Here is an 8,149-nt window from a genome sequence, read left to right as displayed (position 1 = left end):
GTGTTAAAATTGCACTGTAAGAGAAAATGGAGAGTAGATAAGTGAAGGAGGGTGGTGGTGTTTTTGTGTTTTCAGTATTCCCGACAGCACATCACGATATGTTATTAGCAGAAAAAAATTGGCGTTGTTAGCTCGAGTTTCGGGTGCCATGGTTGCAACAAGGTTGTGAATTGCTTCAGATAATTCTGGAGGGAGCGCTGAGATTTCTGGAGCGCAGTGGAGAGGGCTCGGTAGATGGTGTCATCAGCATACTGGAGGAGATGCACAAGAGGTTGCGATTTCGGAGTGTCAAAAATATATAGGAGTGGAGAAAGGACAATGCTTTGGATACAACCGCAGTAGCGTAGCAGGTTCGGGAATTGGTATTATTAATAGTGACAGAAAATAGACAGATGCAATGGACTCAATCAGGCAGACGTAGTCCACATATCAGGAGTTCGAAGAGGATACAGGAATGCCATAAATGGTCATATTATTTTTCTATGTCAAGGGACACAAAAACGTCGGATTAACGATTATTATGGGATAGGAGATGAGTTAGGTGCAGGAATTTGTCATCAGAATGAAGTTAGGACTGAAGCCACACTGTTTTATAATTAGAGGTAGGTAGCAGTGTACGCTGAGCCAATGGCCTTGCCGCAGTGGTAACACTGGTTCCCGTAGATCACCGAAGTTAAGCGTTGTCGGGCTTGACTAGCACTTGGATGGGTGACCGTCCGGTCTTCCGAGCGCTGTTGGCAAGCGGGGTGCCCTCAGCCCTTGCGAGGCAAATTGAGGAGCTACTCGATCGAGAAGTAGCGGCTCCGGTCACGAAAACTGACAAACGGCCGGGAGACCGGTGTGCTGACCACATGCCCCTCCGTATCCGCATCCAGTGACGCCTCTTGGCAGAGGATGACACGGTGGTCGGTCGTACCGTTGGGCCTTCCGAGGTCTGTTCGGACTGAGTTAAAGTAATTATGGAAGTGCTGAGAGATGACGGATTCAAAGACCTTGATAAACAGTGGGATGATACTAGTCTCTTGCAAGTGTTGTATTTGAAGAGTGTCCATAACCATTGTTCTTATGAGTGCAAATGTGACGGTTGTAATAAAAAAAAAACTGTACGACGAGCACCTATAATATGGGTGCACGTCACAGATTTAAAACTACGTATATTGGCAAACATTATCGTGCTCTGACATTTGCACTCGAAGGTACGATAGCTATAGTCACTCTTCAAACACAATAAGACAGTAGTGCTCCATCGCTGAATTTTGACAAACGTATTGTCTACAAATATTCAGTAAGCCCTTATCAACCTTAGCGTATTTTATCATCTGGTTTGTTACTTTGTTTACTATTAACTGATATTTCTCTTAGGATGCCTGAAAATAGCTTAAGGTCGAAAATCTACATCTGCATCTACATTTATACTCCGCAAGCCACCCAACGGTGTGTGGCGGAGGGCACTTTAGGTGCCACTGTCATTGCCACTTTCCTGTTCCAGTCGCGTATGGTTCCCGGGAAGAACGACTGCCGGAAAGCCTCCGTGCGCGCTCGAATCTCTCTAATTTTACATTTGTGATCTCCTCGGGAGGTATAAGTAGGGGGAAGCAACATATTCGATACCTCATCCAGAAACGCACCCTCTCGAAACCTGGACAGCAAGCTACACCGTGATGCAGAGAGCCTCTCTTGCAGAGTCTGCCACTTGAGTTTTCTAAACATCTCCATAACGCTATCACGGTTACCAAATAACCCTGTGACGAAACGCGCCGCTCTTCTTTGGATCTTTTCTATCTCTTCTGTCCACCCGACCTGGTACGGATCCCACACTGATGAGGAATACTCAAGTATAGGCCGAACAAGTGTTTTGTAAGCCACCTCCTTTGTTGATGGGCTGCATTTTGCAAGGACTCTCCCAATGAATCTCAACCTGGCACCCGCCTTACCTACAATTAATTTTATATGATCATTCCACTTCAAATCGTTCCGTAAGCAAACTCCCAGATATTTTACAGAAGCAACTGCCACCAGTGTTTGTTCCGCTATCATATAATCATAAAATAAAGGATCCTTCTTTCTATGTATTCGCAATGCATAACATTTGTCTATGTCAAGAGTCAGTTGCCACTCCCTGCACCAAGTGCCTATCCGCTGCAGATCTTCCTGCATTTCGCTGCAATTTTCTAATGCTGCAACTTCTCTGTATACTACAATATCATCCGCATGTACGATGATACAATAATTAAAGTAAAACGTACAGTTGTTGGCGGTACGCAATCATTTTAACAATTCGTCGTAACCGTGGACCCAAGTTCAACGAAAAATTTTTTTGAAAGTAAGATGGGAAGGAAACGTGTACAGAAAATCTATCACGAGTCTTGTCGGGTTCATATGTACCACGGTTTCTCTTTCCAATAAGTTTAGCAGGAACTGATGCCGGTGTTTGGAGTATCGCCATTCCAGTGTCACACGTTTCCCAATATCTGTTCCAGACGCTGCAGGCCTCATCTACTCCCTGTCGGCTCCCTTTCTTGAGCTTACTTTGTAGACACTGCGCCCACGTCGCTTTCATGTGGCGCCCTCCAGACTTTGTGCGATACGATCTGAAGCCGCCCTGCGAACTAATTCTGGTCCGGCGGGCCGCGCCAGCGATCGATGAAGCCCTGTGCAGACTGGCGCTAGGAGGCCGCGCTGGCGCGCCAGCGATAAAATCTGACAGCCGGGGAGGAGGAAAGGGAGAAAGGGAAGGACACTGGCTGTGGACTTCCGTCTCGTCCCCCTGACAGCGCCAACGGACTTTCTTTGTTACCACTGCCTCCTAAAATAAACGCGCAGGATACAGTCAACGGCACAAGCGATCTCCAATATACGTCATCTATCTCCTACTCCCTTCCCCCCTCACCTAAAACTGCCGTGTCAGAGTGTCAGCAGAATAGCGGATATTCTCAAACGAAACCATGTGCTTTATTGTAGCTGTTAGGGTTTTCTCTTTATTTGAAAACTCTGTTGATTAATAGTGGTATTACTTTCCACATTCGGGATATTCGCGCCCAAAAGTCAAATAAAGGAGAAGCTATAAGGAATTTCAAGTTTTCGTGTGTAATATTAATGCCGCTAGCGGCATATGGTTGCAACTTGCGATAGCGAAGCTGGAGAGTCGACCGAGTAATATGTGTGACATAGAACACCTCAACCGATATTGAGAACAGAATAAAATATTCGGAGGCATTAGTTTTCAGCACGCCCTCGTAGTTCCAGGAAAAGTACCAGACTGCGATTCGTCATGAGAATTTTTCGTAAATGAAATTCAACCAAGAAAGCGGTAGCTCATTCTATGAAGTAGTATGTTACATAATCCAGAATGAATGTTCACACTGCGACAGAGTGTGAGCTGATTTAAAGTTCCTGGTAGATTAAAACTGTGTATCAGGAACGAGACTCCAACCTGGAACCTTTGCTTTCCGCGGGGAAGTGATGTACCGATTGAGCTATCCAAGTGCGACTCACAGCCCGCCCTCACAGCTTTAATTCCATCAATACTTCATCATCACACTGGGAGCTTAATCAGACAGAAATAATGGAGGACATGTATAAGATTCTAAGAAAGGCGCAGTCTGTTATGGGTTCGGGTAGTAGGAGCAAGAACGTCTGGAAGACGCTTTTCGAATTCCTGTGGAAGGAGGTAATAAGAAGTGTTGTGCATCAAGGAATTGGCGAGCGTACATCTAACCTCTTAGTATCACTGGGGTCAGTATGGCTGCATGAGCTCAGTGGAAATATACAGGGTTTACCAGTTCGACGGGTTTTAGAGGGTGTCTTGAGGAACAAATCGAGGATAGGAACCCGTGTACGCTAATATCATCGAACGACGCTTCAAAGCGTCGACGTTATAGGCGCCGGCGCCTATAGTTAGGCCACCCTTTCGGCAGCAAATAGGGCTTGTCTCCTACGAATTCGATGCCTTGTTGCCTTTGTGGATGACATAACAGAAAATATTTTTGCTAAACAGTAAATAAATGTAAAGAAAACACTACAATTAATCGTAAAAAAAACCGGTGTGTGTGTGTGTGTGTGGGTTAAATTTACAATGTCAGTAAAAGACAATACTTACTGCACGGAAGATGTACACATGACAAAACAACAGAATATAAAGAATTTGTAATACAATCATAATCACAACAAAACACACTGAAGTCTTTTTGGGTGTTTTCTTAACATTTACTGTCTATCGTAAACATTTTTAATTATGCTAAACTGCACTGTCAAACGTAGTTCTCGCTCTATGTGTTAATCCGTACTGCATACTCTTTCATGACGAACATCCGCATTTTAGCTTTTCATTTGTAAATATGAAGTAGTTGTACCGACAGAATTACGTAACATAATTTTGTATAATACCAGAAAAATTAATTAACATAATTGTGTGTAATTATTTGTTACAATAATATACTTTTCGAAGTGATAAGACCTATTGTTACCTAGATGGCAGTTGGTAATTGTGAATGAACCAATCCGTTACACATTTTATATAAGCACATTAATTCGTCTGTCGCACCTAAATTAATTGTTATTAAATTAACAATGAAACCATATTTGAGAGGAGCGAGATAGAAACGCTGTTATGATTTCAATCGTCCGAGGTTCTCCTAAACAGATTTAGGAAAATGCCAGTATGGTCCCGATTCCTTCGCTTATTTTTGTCGTACTGCATTTTCTAATGACCCCTCTCCTTTGTGGCCAGCAGGTCAAATGGGACAGAGTTAATTCGTTTCTCTGTAATACTTAGTTTCTAAATTAGATTTATGAAATTTTCCTGGAAACCGAAAGCGTATTTAGCAACAGGGCTCCGTTGTGGAAATGCTGGTTCAGGCAGTAAACAGAGTCACATGGTGCGCCTGAGACTTCATTACAGCTACTACGAGCTACGGATGAGACAAGCTGGAGCGCACAGCACCTGAGGCCGGCGATAAAAAGGCCGCTGCTTCCTGGGGAGGACAGCGGAATGACGGCGCACGTCTGTCTGGCCGCGCGGCTCTCGGATGGCGTCCTCCCGCGAACAGCGGGCGCCACGGTCTGTCGACGGCAGCATCCGCGGCCATATTTCACAGCAACAACAGCCCGCCATCCATCACTCCGAGTTTCCCGTTCTGATGCCAATAAGGCCGTCCGCCGTCTGGTTCCAGCCAAGCCCCTCATGCTCTCTCTGCTCTCTTTCTCGTTCCCTTCTCTGCATTCGTATTTTTTTTGTTTTTATACCACTGTAGTCATATACATTTGACAGACAGTTTCTCTGTTTCTGGTGATGCATTTTGCTAAATGGGATTCTTGGGTGTTCAGCCGTATTTATTAAGAATGTGTGGGCAACATTTTTCAGTGAGTTAGCTCTATTTCTGATGGTTCAAATGGCTCTGAGCACTATGGGACTTAACATCTATGGTCGTCAGTCCCCTAGAACTTAGAACTACTTAAACCTAACTAACCTAAGGACACCACACAACACCCAGTCATCACGAGGCAGAGAAAATCCCTGACTCCGCCGGGAATCGAACCCGGGAACCCGTGCGTGGGAAGCGAGAACGCTACCGCACGACCACGAGCTGTGGACTCTATTCATTTCTGAAAGTATTTGTATGGAGTGTAGCCATGTATGGAAGTGAAATATGGACGGTAAATAGTTTGGACAAGAAGAGAATAGAAGCTTTTGAAATGTGGTGCTACAGAAGAATGCTGAAGATTACATGGGTAGATCACATAACTAATGAGGAGGTATTGAATAGAATTGGGGAGAAGAGAAATCTGTGGCACAACTTGACTAGAAGAAGGGATCGGCTGGTAGGACATGTTCTGAGGCATCAAGGGATCACAAATTTAGTATTGGAGGGCAGCTTGGAGGGGAAAAATTGTAGAGGGAGACCAAGAGATGAGTGCACTAAACTGATTCAGAAGGATGTAGGTTGCAGTAGGTACTGGGAGATGAAGAAGCGCGCACAGGATAGAGTATCATGGAGAGATGCATCAAACCAGTCTCCGGACTGAAGACCACAACAACAACATGTACAATAGATTATCGACTTCATAGTTATACAGGGTGATTTCTTCCATCGTATACAAACTCTAAGAACTGATCGATGAGAGGGTACGAAGCAAAAAAGGTCTAATGAACCCATCCGGAAACGCATGGTTTCCATGTTAGAGACCACTTATTCATTAATACGTTGCTACAGAGACTGCAGTCTAATACGTGCTGTACCATGCAGCCAGTTACAGTAAGTGTTGAAAATGATTTTCATGTGCCTCAACGGAGGCGTATATGCGCCGTAGCATGTTCTGTCTCACACGTTCATATCGACCAGGCTGCATCCGAACAGTGTCAAAGGTAGCATGAATACACTGCTCCAGTGTCTCCACATCTGAGATGGCCCCATAACCTGAAATCGCACAGGTTGTGATCCGGTAAACGAGTAAGCCATGCAACTGGACCCCCTCTTCCGATCCATCGACCAAGAAAGGCACGATTGAGATGCGTCCGGACGTTAACGGCGAAATAGGGTGGAGCATCATCATGTAGCAGCCTCATAACCCTGCGAATCGTCAGTGGCACTTCTGCCAGTAGGAGAGGCAAAGTCACTCCCATGAAATGCAGATAGCTCCGGCGTGTTAGGCGACGTGGAAGGAAGACTGGTCCCAAAATACCGTCGCCAATTATCGCGGCCGACATATTCCGGCTGCACCGATGCTGATGGTTTTCTGTCACCATACAATGCGGGTTCTGGATACTATCCCACAGATGACTGTTATGAAAGTGAAGACACCATTCCGGGTAAAGGTGACCTCATTTGTGAATATGATGGATGATTCAAATCCCGGAATTGTGGTTGCCTGGTGAAGAAAGCAGTGACAAAACTGCTCCCAGTGTGGAAAGTCTGTCGCTAGTAAGCGCTGCACACGATATAAGTGAAAGAGGTGATAACAATTGTCATGGAGAAATGTTCCAAATTCAAATGGCTCTGAGCGCTATGGGACTTAACATCTGAGGTTATCAGTCCCCTAGAACTTAGAACTACTTAAACCTAACTAACCTAAGGACATCACACACATCCATGCCCGAGGCAGGATTCGAACTTGCGACCGTAGCGGTCGCGCGGTTTCAGACTGTAGCGCCTACAACGGCTCGGCCACAAGGGTCGGCTGAGAATGTTCCAGGCGGCCGTCTGGCTTATCCTGTATTGGCGGGCCAACTGTTTGATAGTGACACGGCGGTCGCCTTCCACAGTTTTCCTCCAAATCTGGTGTCTGAACATTTCGGGTACACCCTTCATGATCTTCTGCTTCCTGAAACGACCCTTCTCAGACAAACGGCGAAACACTGTTGCAAACCTTGAATGCTGTGGTTGTTGTCGGCGGGGTGGTCTCCTGATACAATCTTGGTGCCCACCGACCGTTGGCATTTGCCTTTCCGTAAGTAAACACTGTGTCAGCAAGTTCTAGATTCGAATACGGAATCATTGTGCACAACGCTGCATCACATCTACCATAAGGTGAGTCAGCAAGAGTACTGAATCGGACACAAGACAATTTCACTGAAGTGCGGTATGAAAACATGAGTTTTAGACATTAGAATACAGCCGGCAAATCAGATAGCGTACACTAAAAGTGAGCTTGCGCAATGTATCTTTTATTTAGATTCCGCGTTCCACTGTACTGTGCTGTGAAATAAGGAATCTGGTATGTCAAATTTTTTTCCTCATGGAGAGAGACGTGGCCAGTGAGATGCGACATCGTTTTAAATCACAGGCAGGACTTAGGAGCCGCGATACTGTATGGCGTTAAACATCATATTTAGTGGGTTTTCTCTCTCATAGAGTACGTGGTGTGAAAATAGTTTCCTGCACTTGGTGCTATCTGTGTTACACTTGTGTGTCATGAAAATATACCGTTTCAATTCTACAGCACAAGGATGATATATCAAAAGCGCATCTTTCTTGTACAATTAAATTAAGTATAAAAGAATTACATTTGTAAGCACAGTCTTTACAGAGTATGCCACAAAGGCGTACACTGAGGTGTGGTTACTATGCCAAGGCTGCAGCGTAGTTAATAGCGTCATGAGCTCATGAGTTGTAACGTGGAAGGAAGCAGGTTAGCATCCATTTTCTCCCAA

The 8,149-nt window shown here is 45.0% G+C and overlaps 1 pseudogene; it reads left to right on the top strand.

Moving 5' to 3' along the window:
• The first annotated feature begins 623 nt into the window (after positions 1–623).
• LOC126089942 (5S ribosomal RNA) lies at positions 624–740 on the top strand (annotated as a pseudogene).
• Positions 741–8,149: the final 7,409 nt, after the last annotated feature.

The sequence above is a fragment of the Schistocerca cancellata genome, chromosome 6 (assembly GCF_023864275.1).
Source record: "Schistocerca cancellata isolate TAMUIC-IGC-003103 chromosome 6, iqSchCanc2.1, whole genome shotgun sequence".
In the NCBI taxonomy this organism is placed as follows: Eukaryota; Metazoa; Arthropoda; class Insecta; order Orthoptera; family Acrididae; genus Schistocerca; species Schistocerca cancellata.
This window is presented reverse-complemented; position numbering and strand designations above follow the sequence as displayed.